Source organism: Bos indicus, chromosome 21 (assembly GCF_029378745.1).
Source record: "Bos indicus isolate NIAB-ARS_2022 breed Sahiwal x Tharparkar chromosome 21, NIAB-ARS_B.indTharparkar_mat_pri_1.0, whole genome shotgun sequence".
Lineage (NCBI taxonomy): Eukaryota > Metazoa > Chordata > Mammalia > Artiodactyla > Bovidae > Bos > Bos indicus.
Window position 1 is genome coordinate 70,051,658 of NC_091780.1, and position 12,441 is coordinate 70,064,098.

The window sequence follows — 12,441 nt, forward strand, 5'->3', positions numbered from 1 at the left end:
GAGTAATACTCCATTGTGTATATGTACCATAGCTTTCTTATCCATTCATCTGCTGATGGACATCTAGGTTGCTTCCATGTCCTGGCTATTATAAACTGTGCTGCGATGAACATTGGGGTACATGTGTCTCTTTCCCTTCTGGTTTCCTCAGTGTGTATGTCCAGCAGTGGGATTGCTGGATCATAAGGCAGTTCTATTTCCAGTTTTTTAAGGAATCTCCACACTGTTCTCCATAGTGGCTGTACTAGTTTGCATTCCCACCAACAGTGTAAGAGGGTTCCCTTTTCTCCACACCCTCTCCAGCATTTATTATTTGTAGACTTTGGGATCGCAGCCATTCTGACTGGCGTGACATGGTACCTCATAGTGGTTTTGATTTGCATTTCTCTGATAATGAGTGATGTTGAGCATCTTTTCATGTGTTTGTTAGCCATCTGTATGTCTTCTTTGGAGAAATGTCTATTTAGTTCTTTGGCCCATTTTTTGATTGGGTCATTTATTTTTCTGGAGTTGATCTGTAGGAGTTGGTTGTATATTTTTGAGATTAGTTGTTTGTCTGTTGCTTCATTTGCTATTATTTTCTCCCATTCTGAAGGCTGTCTTTTCACCTTGCTGATAGTTTCCTTTGATGTGCAGAAGATTTTAAGGTTAATTAGGTCCCATTTGTTTATTTTTGCTTTTATTTCCAATATTCTGGGAGGTGGGTCATAGAGGATCCTGCTGTGATGTATGTCAGAGAGTGTTTTGCCTATATTCTCCTCTAGGAGTTTTATAGTTTCTGGTCTTACGTTGAGATCTTTAATCCATTTTGAGTTTATTTTTGTGTATGGTGTTAGAAAGTGTTCTAGTTTCATTCTTTTACAAGTGGTTGACCAGATTTCCCAGCACCACTTGTTAAAGAGATTGTCTTTAATCCATTGTATATTCTTGCCTCCTTTGTCAAAGATAAGGGTCCATATGTGCGTGGATTTATCTCTGGGCTTTCTATTTTGTTCCATTGATCTATATTTCTGTCTTTGTGCCAGTACCATACTGTCTTGATAACTGTGGCTTTGTAGTAGAGCCTGAAGTCAGGTAGGTTGATTCCTCCAGTTCCATTCTTCTTTCTCAAGATCGCTTTGGCTATTCGAGGTTTTTTGTATTTCCATACAAATTGTGAAATTATTTGTTCTAGCTCTGTGAAGAATACTGTTGGTAGCTTGATAGAGATTGCATTGAATCTATAAATTGTTTTGGGTAGTATACTCATTTTCACTATATTGATTCTTCCAATCCATGAACATGGTATATTTCTCCATCTATTAGTGTCCTCTTTGATTTCTTTCACCGGTGTTTTATAGTTTTCTATATATAGGTCTTTAGTTTCTTTAGGTAGATATATTCCTAAGTATTTTATTCTTTCCGTTGCAATGGTGAATGGAATTGTTTCCTTAATTTCTCTTTCTGTTTTCTCATTATTAGTGTATAGGAATGCAAGGGATTTCTGTGTGTTGATTTTATATCCTGCAACTTTACTATAGTCATTGATTATTTCTAGTAATTTTCTGGTGGAGTCTTTAGGGTTTTCTATGTGGAGGATCATGTCATCTGAAAACAGTGAGAGTTTTACTTCTTTTCCAGTTTGGATTCCTTTTATTTCTTTTTCTGCTTTGATTACTGTGGCCAAAACTTCCAAAACTATGTTGAATAGTAGTGCTGAAAGTGGGCACCCTTGTCTTGTTCCTGACTTTAGGGGAAATGCTTTCAATTGTTCACCATTGAGGATAATGTTTGCTGAGGGTTTGTCATATATAGCTTTTATTATGTTGAGGTATGTTCCTTCTATTCCTGCTTTCTGGAGAGTTTTTATCATAAATGGATGTTGAATTTTGTCAAAGGCTTTTTCTGCATCTATTGAGATAATCATATGGCTTTTATTTTTCAATTTGTTAATGTGGTGTATTACATTGATTGATTTGTGGATATTGAAGAATCCTTGCATCCCTGGGATAAAGCCCACTTGGTCATGGTGGGCTTTTTACAAAGCCCATCTTTGTAATGTGTTGTTGGATTCTGATTGCTAGAATTTTGTTAAGGATTTTTGCATCTATGTTCATCAGTGATATTGGCCTGTAGTTTTCTTTTTTTTGTGGCATCTTTGTCAGGTTTTGGTATTAGGGTGATGGTGGCCTCATAGAATGAGTTTGGAAGTTTACCTTCCTCTGCAATTTTCTGGAAGAGTTTGAGTAGGATAGGTGTTAGCTCTTCCCTAAATTTTTGGTAGAATTCAGCTGTGAAGCTGTCTGGACCTGGGCTTTTCTTTGCTGGAAGATTTCTGATTACAGTTTCAATTTCCGTGCTTGTGATGGGTCTGTTAAGATTTTCTATTTCTTCCTGGTCCAGTTTTGGAAAGTTGTACTTTTCTAAGAATTTGTCCATTTCTTCCACATTGTCCATTTTATTGGCATATAATTGCTGATAGTAGTCTCTTATGATCCTTTGTATTTCTGTGTTGTCTGTTGTGATCTCTCCATTTTCTTTTCTAATTTTATTGATTTGATTTTTCTCCCTTTGTTTCTTGATGAGTCTGGCTAATGGTTTGTCAATTTTATTTATCCTCTCAAAGAACTAGCTTTTGGCTTTGTTGATTTTTGCTATGGTCTCTTTTGTTTCTTTTGCATTTATTTCTGCTCTAATTTTTAAGATTTCTTTCCTTCTACTAACCCTGGGGTTCTTCATTTCTTCCTTTTCTAGTTTTTCTAGTTTCCACCTAGCTTTAGGCATAGAGTTAGGTTATTTATTTGACTTTTTTCTTGTTTCTTGAGGTGTGCCTGTATTGCTATGAACCTTCCCCTTAGCACTGCTTTTGTAGTGTCCCACAGGTTTTGGGTTGTTGTGTTTTCATTTTCATTCATTTCTATGCACATTTTGATTTCTTTTTTGATTTCTTCTGTGATTTGTTGGTTATTCAGCAGCGTGTTGTTCAGCCTCCATATGTCAGAATTTTAAAGTTTTTCTCCTGTAATTGAGACCTAATCTTACTGCATTGTGGTCAGAAAAGATGCTTGGAATGATTTCAAATTTTTTTTTTAATTTACCAAGGCTAGAGTTATGGCCCAGGATGTGATCTATCCTGGAGAAGGTTCCGTGTGCACTTGAGAAAAAGGTGAAATTCATTGTTTTGGCACGAAATGTCCTATAGATATCAACTAGGTCTAGCTGGTCTATTGTATCATTTAAAGTTTGTGTTTCCTTGTTAATTTTCTGTTTAGTTGATCTATCCATAGGTGTGAGTGGGGTATTAATGTCTCCCACTATTTTGTGTTATTGTTAATTTCCCCTTTCATACTTGTTAGCCTTTGCCTTACATATTGTGGTGCGCCTATGTTGGGTGCATATCTATTTATAATTGTTATATATTCTTCTTGGATTGATCCTTTGATCATTATGTAGTGTCCTTCTTTGTCTCTTTTCACAGCCTTTGTTTTAAAGTCTATTTTATCTGATATGTGTATTGCTACTCCTGCTTTCTTTTGGTCTCTATTTGTGTGGTATATCTGTTTCCAGCCCTTCACTTTCAGTCTGTATGTATCCCTTGTTTTGAAAGGTGGGTCTCTTGTAGACAACATATATAGGGGTCCTGTTTTTGTATCCATTCAACCAGTCTTTGTCTTTTGATTGGGGCATTCAACCCATTTATATTTAAGGTAATTATTGATAAGTATGATCCCGTTGCCATTTACTTTATTGTTTTGGGTTCAAGTTTATACACCCTTTTTGTGTTTCCTGTCTAGAGAATATCCTTTAGTATTTGTTGGAGAGCTGGTTTGGTGGTGCTGAATTCTCTCAGCTTTTGCTTGTCTGTAAAGCTTTTGATTTCTCCTTCATATTTGAATGAGATCCTTGCTGGGTATAGTAATCTGGGCTGTAGGGTATTTTCTTTCATCACTTTAAGTATGTCCTGCCATTCCCTCCTGGCCTGAAGAGTTTCTATTGAAAGATCAGCTGTTATCCTTATGGGGATTCCCTTGTGTGTTATTTGTTGTTTTTCCCTTGCTGCTTTTAATATTTGTTCTTTGTGTTTGATCTTTGTTAATTTGATTAATATGCGTCTTGGGGTGTTTTGCCTTGGGTTTATCCTGTTTGGGACTCTCTGGGTTTCTTGGACTTGGGTGATTATTTCCTTCCCCATTTTAGGGAATTTTTCAACTATTATCTCCTCAAGTATTTTCTCATGGTCTCTCTTTTTGTCTTCTTCTTCTGGGACTCTTATGTCGAATGTTGGAGCTTTTAATATTGTCCTGGAGGTCTCTGTGATTGTCCTAATTTCTTTTAGTTTGTTTTTCTTTTTTCCTCTCTGATTCATTTATTTCTACCATTCTATTTTCTACTTCACTAATCCTATCTTCTGCCTCCATTATTCTACTATTTGTTCCCTCCAGAGTGTTTTTTATCCCATTTATTGCATTATTCATTATATAATGACTCCTTTTTATTTCTTCTAGGTCCTTGTTAAACCTTTCTTGCATCTTCTCAATCCTTGTCTCCAGGCTATTTATCTATGATTCCATTTTGTTTTCAAGATTTTGAATCATTTTCACTATCGTTATTCAGAATTCTTTATCAGGTAGATTCCCTATCTCTTCCTCTTTTGTTTGGTTTGGTGGGCATTTATCCTGTTCCATTACCTGCTGGGTATTCCTCTGTCTCTTCATCTTGTTTATATTGCTGTGTTTGGGGTGGCCTTTCTGTATTCTGGCAATTTGTAGAGTTCTCTTTATTGTGGAGTTTCCTCGCTGTGGGTGGGGTTGGACAGGTGGCTTGTCAAGGTTTCCTGGTTAGGGAAGCTTGTGTTGGTGTTCTGGTGGGTGGAGCTGGATTTCTTCTCTCTGGAGTGCAATGAAGTGTCCTCCTTTCAAAGACAATGGGCTGCTTTTCTGGGTGCCTGATGTCCTCTGCCAGCATTCAGAAGTTGTTTTGTGGAATTTCCTAGTGTTTAAATGTTCTTTTGATGAATTCGTGGGGGAGAAAGTGGTCTCCCTGTCCTATTCCTCCACCATCTTAGGACCACCTCCCAAGTTGGATTTAGAAAAGGAGAGGAAACAGAGATCAAATCACCAACATCAACTGGATCATAGAAAAAGCAAGGGAATTCCAGAGATACATCTATTTCTGCTTCATTGATTATGCTAAAGCCTTTGACTCTGTGGATCACAACAAACTGTGGAAGATTCTTCAAGAGATGGAAATACCAGACCACCTTACCTGCCTTCTGAGAAGTCTGTATACAGGTCAAGAAGCAACAGTTGTAATCAGACATGGAACAACAGACTGGTTCCAAACTGGGAAAAGATTACATCAAAGCTGTATATTATCACCTTGAACATTAACTTTTATGCAGAGTACATCACTCAAAATGCCATACTGGATGAAGCACAAGCTGGAATGAGGATTGCCAGAAGAAATATCAATAACCTCAGATATGCAGATGACACCACCATAATGGCCAAAAGGGTGGAGAAACTAAACAGCCTCTTGATGAAGTTAAAAGGAGAGTGAAAAAAGTGGCCCCAAACTCAACATTCCAAAATATAAGATCATGGCATCCAGTCCTGTCACTTCCTGGAAAATTGATGGGGAAAAAATAGAAACAGTGGCAGACTTGTTTTCTTGGATCCAAAATCACTGTAGACCATGACTGCAGCAATGAAATTAAAAGATGCTTGCACCTCAGAAGAAAAGCTATGACCAACCTGAACAGCATATTAAAAAGCAGAGATGTCACCTTGCCAACAAGTTCTGTATATTCAAAGCTATGGTTTTCCCATAGTATTCATGTACAGATGTGAGACCATAAAGAAGGCTGAGCAGTGAAGAACTGATGCTTTTGAACAGTGGTGCTGGAGAAGACTTTTAATAGTCCCTTGGACAGCAAGGAAATCAAACCAGTCAATCCTAAAGGAAATCAGTCCTGAATATTCATTGGAAGGACTGATGCTGAAGCTGAAGCTCCAATACTTTGGCCACCTAATGTGCAGAGCTGACTCATTGGAAAAGTCCTTGATGCTGGGAAAGATTGAGGGCAGGAGGAGAAGGGGCTGACAGAGGATGAGATGGCTGGATGGCATCAGCGGCTCAATGGACATGAGTTTGAGCAATCTTTGGGAGATAGTGCAAGACAGGGAAGAATGGCATGCTGCAGTCCATGGGGTCTGAAAGAACTGGATGCACTGAATGACTGAACGACAGTGAAAAAACGACAGTGAGCAACAACCACCTCAATAACAGGCAAACCCTTCTTCCCTTCAGTTGATTGTCGATGTCACAAATTCACATCTTTGTGCATTACATATTTCAACACACAATGTAAGAGTTCTTTTAAATGTATTACTCTCTCTTTTTCCTGCTTTATTGAGATCTAATTGATATATGATCTTGTATTAGTTTAGGAACAATTACTCTTTTAAATTATATGATAAAGAGCACATGGAATTATAAGTCAAAGTTTCAGTAATATTAGTTTTTAGACTAATTAAAACTTACTAGTCCTAAATCATGTATTAAATAGAAAACAGTATGTGGAGTTACACTCTTCCCTGTAGCCCAAACAGTAAAGAATCTGCCTGCAATGCAGGAGACCGGGGTTTGATCCCTGGGTCAGGAAGATCCTCCGGAGAGGGCATGGCAATCCACTCCAGTATTCTTGCCCGGAGAATCCCACGGGCAGAGGAGCCTGGTGGGCTACAGTCTGTGGGATCGCAAAGAGTCAGACGTGACTGAGCACCAACCCTACTACTGCTGTGTGGAGTTACAAACTTCGGTTATAAAAATACAGATTTTCGCAATTGCCCACGTATTTACCTTTTCCAGGACCTTTATTTCCTCGCACAGCTTCTAGTTACTGTGTGGTGTTCTTTCACTGCACTCTGCAGGACTCCCTTGGATATTTTTGCAGACAGGTCAAATGGACATCAACTCACTCAGTTTTTATCGGAGAATGTCTTAACTTCTTACTCACTATTGAAGGACGTTTTGCTAGATACAGAATTCTTGGTTGCCTGGCTTTTTCTTTGAGCGCTTCACATATATTGGCTGATTGCCTTCTGGCTTCCGATGTTTTTGATGAGAAATATGTTTACAACCTTAGGAGAAGCCCTCATATGTGATAAGTTGCTTCTGTCTTACTGCTTCCAAGTTTCTCTGTTTACCTTTGGTTTTTGAAATTTGATTATAATGTGTCTTGGTATGAGTCTCTGAGGTCATTTAACTTGGAGCTCATTGAGCTGCCTGGATATTTATATTGGTGTCTTCCATCAAGTTTCAGAAGTTTTCAGTCCTTTTGTTCAAATACGCTCTCTGTCTTCTTCCGGGACTACCATGGTGTGTGTGGTCCGCTTAGTGTCTCCTGCAGGGCTCTTAGTCTCTGCTTTTCTTCAATCTTGTTCTTTCTGTTCCTCATATAGAAAATGGTAATTCCAGTATCCTATCATCTAGCTCAACGATTCTTTTTTCTCAAAGAATCATTGCTCAGATCTGTCTTGAATCTTTCGTTTCAGTTATTCTCCACATTTCTTCTTCAGAGTTTCTTTTTGGTTTCTTTTTAGCTTTTCTAGCTCCTTGTTAACATTTTCATTTTGCTTAGACATCATTTTCTTGACTTTCTCCACGTATTCATTTCATTCTTTGAGCATCTTTAAGATGGCCATTTTAAAGACTTTATCTAATAGATTTGCCATCAAATCTTTTTCAGAAACATTTTCTGTTGATTAATTTTTTCCCTTTGAGTTGCCATACATTCCTGTTTTTTGGTATGCCTTGTAATCTTTTGGTTGAAAGGTTGACAATTGAAAACAATAATGTGGTGACTCTGGAAATCAGATCCCTTTATTACCACTCTGGGGTTTGAAATATTTTTGGTAGTGTTTCGGTTTATTGTTTTGGGTTTTTTTCTTTTTCGTTATGGTAGGCTGCCTCTGTGCCAATGACTACCCTGAGGTGTAAATTACCATCGTCTTGGGTGTTTTTTGAGCCTGTGCCATCCCAGGACATGCATGTCCACTTTCTAATTTTCCCTGAATACATTGTTGCCTTTGAATGTCTTAGTCTTTGATGGTTCCCAAAGGTAAACAGGAAGAATAAAGGTAAGGGTTGGGGAAAAGAGGGCTCCAGCCCCTTAAGCCACCTCAGCCAGGGATGAGGGACTCACAACAGTTGGGGAAGGTGATGCAGCAGAAGCCGCCCTCGTCTTTATAAGCACCTCTGTGCTTCCCCAGTGACTCAGCAGTAAAGAATCCGCCTGCAATGCAGGAGCCACAGGTTTGATCCCTGGGTTGGAAGAGCCCCTGGAGGAAGAAATGGCAACCCACTCCAGTATTCTTGCCTGGGAAATCCCATGCACAGAGATGCCTGATGGGCTACAGTGCATGGGGTGACAAGGAATTGGACAGGACTGGGCACACACACACACTATGATTGGAAGGAGCAACTGCAGCATAGATCTCAGATATTTGGAAGACTGCATCCTTTTTGCCCAGTGCCTGGCCCCTTTAAGCTATGTGCAAGTTACTCCAGGAGCCCATGTCCAGCTGTCTGCCATGTGGCTGCAGCTGGGGACTGGTTAGCTTCTGCACTTGACCAAAATTCATCACAGTGTTCCACCAAGTCTTCATCTGGAAGTTGAAGCCTTCAGTAGACCCCAGAGTTCCAAATGGTTACGTTAGACAGATTTCCTTTCCAAGTGCCTGCCCTGATGAAGTGTGGCACCTTCAGACCCTCTGCCTGTTTCAGAGGCAAGAGCCCTCCGCAGACCTTGTCATCGACTGCCTTCAGGGTGTTTTGCTGGTGACTTCCATGACTCTAGAGTGGACCTGCAGATCTTTTATCTCCTAGCTTCTCCCACAGCTGTGCAGAGTCTAGTTCTTCACACTCTCTATCCGTGGTGCTCATGGTGGTCCAGGACTCCTAAAAGAGCCCTGTCTGGCCCAATTGTACATCGTATGACTTTCCTGGAGTGAAACACGGGTTCACGCAAAATATGCTACGTTTGAAGTCAATGGTAAGCTTTCTTCCAAACTGACTTTTCCAATTTGACTTCCCAGAAGCAATGCTTGAAAGATTCCATGGATCTACATCCTAAAACTTGGTGTGGTCAGACTTCTTAATTTCTGCCAATATCAATTTACTAAGTAATTTACTTTGCTCTTGATTTAACCCTTGAGTCGTGTAGGGGTATTTTTTTTTATCCCCTTGTCTGAGACGTCTTCCTCATTTGCAGTGCTTTCAGAGAACTTGGCACCAAGGTCTTGGTATTTGGCATTTTATCTGTGCCCAGGACACGTTGAACTTTACAGGCCAGGTCTGTGTTTGGTGAGAGTGGGGCAGCTAGGCTGTGCCACCAGACCTTGCTCTCAGGTCTTGAGCCCAGTCCAGCTGTGTCCCGGCCACCTCTCTATAGAGACTGCACTTGGGAGCCCACTGGGACCCCCACAGCCTCTGACCAGACCATCGGGAGCAGGGGCGGGGTGGGGCTCTGCCTTGTCACCCTCCCTCTCAGGCTGCTGCCTCACCCTGCAGGCTCCCGCCTTCCCTGCCCCTGCTCCCTGTGACCTCGAGGCTGCCCTTTGTGTTGACTCTGCTGTGAATTAAGGGCCCCAGCCCAGCTCCTCCACCTCTCACTTCATCTTCAGCCCCAAAGTCCCGGCTCCCAGAGCCTCCCACCCAGCATCCCTTCCTGGACCTCTGATGGGCAGCTCACACCCTCATCACTGAAAGGAGAATTTTTGACCCTGGCCCTCAGCAAATGGCACTGCATTCATGCTGTGAGGCAGGAGGCCCAATGGGAGCAGCCCTCTCTCTGCAGACCCTTGGCTCAGCCTCTGGGCTCACGCCTGATCTGAGGGCTTCTCTTCCCTCCGCACCCCCACCTCCTCCTACATTCCCATCAGGACCTCTGCACAGATCCTGAGGGCGCCTGAACTTCCACCCTTCCTCTTGCACAGCCTGCTTTCCAGTGAAAGGTTGGAAAACCCCACCCCACCCAGATGCCTCCAGGGGCTTCCTGTCACCCCAGAACAAAGTCTAAAGCTCGAAAGTGCTGGTGTTGCCCCATGTGGTCAGGCTGCTCTGACCCCTCCTCCGCAGGCTCCTATCTGTTCACCTGGCCCCACTGGCCTTCCCACTGCCCCTTGACCTTGCAAAGATGTTTGTCCCTCGGACCTTTACTCCTGCTCCTTGTGCCTGGATGTGCCACCCAGACCTGCACAAAGCCTGCCTCCGCCAAGACCTTGCCAGGCACTGGGGTGCCCATCCTTGCCTGGCCGCCATGCCCTTCGTAGGTGCTGGCTGATTTCTAACTGTGTCATTTCTACCCTGTCAGATAGCGGTGCCACATGTGGTCACTCTGCGTGTGTTTTCATCTTAACGCCTGTGTGGCATGCAGTGGGTCTACATGAATAGCTGCCATTCGCATGGGTGGGCCATTGTTGAGAGCAAATTTTCTTTGGTTATTTGTGGATTTTGACAATTTCATGTGTTTTACTGGTTATTTGTTGTTTACAACCCACTGGAGATGATCTCTCTACCTCCCACTGAAAACTTTTACTTGAAGTTTGTCCCATTCGTTTTTTTATTTCAATGTTTATTTAGTTGGACTGTGTGATGGTTAATTTTATGGATTAACTTGACTAGGTCGCAGGGTCCACATATTTGATCAAACACTAATGGAAAGGGTGAAGGTGTTTGAAAAATGTGCTTAACATTTAAATCAGTAGATGTTGAATGAAACAGATTGTTGCACGTGGGTGGGCCTCCTCTACTCAGTCGGTTCCCCAAGGGAGCAGGAATTATACCCTTGGACTCAAACTGTAGCACCACCTCTTCCCGTGGTCTCTGGGCTGCTAGTTGCTTAACGTCTCTCTCCCTTATATCTTTATATCAACGTACACATGTACATTCACCTGTTTATCTCAGATATTTATTCTCTGAAGAACCCTGACTGATACAGGCTTTTTCAGGTTACATACTTTAGCCAATCTGTCTCTCATAGCATTTAACTTTGCTTACTGTGAGTTTCTCTTTATAGATTAAAATTTTCTCTCTCTGTAGGCAGATCTATCAATGTTATTTTTAAAGTTCCTGGCCGTGGTGTCATTCTGAGAAAACGCCTGTGTGCCCCAGCAGAACATAAATAGTCTCCCATCGTTTCCTTTGGTCTGAGTTTTGATTTGCATGGATGCTGCTGGTCCTGACCTTGCTTTTGTGCTGATGGTGAGACCAGGGGTCCCGACTCTTTGCTCTTCCATCTCCAGGCTCTCTTTTGAGGCCTTGTCCCACCACAAGTCATCCAGAATAGACTCAGCAACATAGGCCTGGCCGTGGGCCAGGAACGGACGTGGGCCCTGGCTGGAGTGTGCAGGCACGCTCATGCCCAGGTCTGGGGAGGCCTTGGTCCATAAGCCTTGGGGAGCAGGACTGGCTGAGACTGTTCCCCCCAAACACCAAGGGATGGGCAAGCAGTTGAACCCCATGCAAGTGTCTGGGAAGTGAGTCCCACAGCCTGGGACCAGGCTTGTCAGGCCTTGATTTAGGTGAGGGAGGGCGGATGGGTGCTGTTTGCTGCCTCGGCTGGAAACAGATGTTCGTGGCCCTGGAGGAGGGTGTGCAGGCAGGCGGGCTGCAGAGTGAGGGGGTAATGGCCCCACGCTCATGGCGGAGTGGAGCCTGGGCCGCGGTGGTGCCGGGAAGGGAGAAGGCTGGCCACGCGGAGGCCCCGGGGCACCTGCCTCCTGCAGATAGGCCTCCGGGCAGATGAAAGGGGAAGTCTGCTGGCAGGCGGCTCGTACACTTTCCTGTGGTCAGGGGAGCTCCGCGCTAGGAGGGGTGCGAGGAGCTTGTGGGTGACAGCCCACTTCACGCTGTGCTTTGAGGCATTCTGTGAAAGTGTTTATTGGACAGAAAAGAGCTCAAGTCCAGACTCCTTGGCTCAGACCAGTGCCCCAGGCTCAGGAGGTCATATCTGTGGGCCTTGGGGTCCCACAGCCCTCCCAGCCTCCCAGGGCCTGCAGGTGGGGTTCCAGGGCTTGAGCCCCCGGGAGGCGGGGCAAGAAGCGTGGGTCTGGGGACAGCGGGGGGTGGCGTGAGGCTGCACAGGGCTCCAGGGGAGCAGCCACTTGGGGGCCACGGGCGAGTCTTCCTTGGAGGCTCCGAGGCCCTCAACCCTCTGGCCGAACGTTGCTTCCTCCCTTCACACAGGCCTCAGGGGCTGCGGGTCCTGGAACTGCCAGTCCTGCTCTCCAGGCTGGGGCGGGCAGCCCCTAGGGCTCCCAGAGGTGGGGACACCTGTGGAAAGTGGGCCACAGGTGTGGATGGCTGAGAGCAGGGTGCGTGGCCAGTGTGGGGCTCCAGACGTGAAAATTTAGATTTCATTCTCTTGTTTTATTTTTATTAATTTTGCTGCCTCGGGTC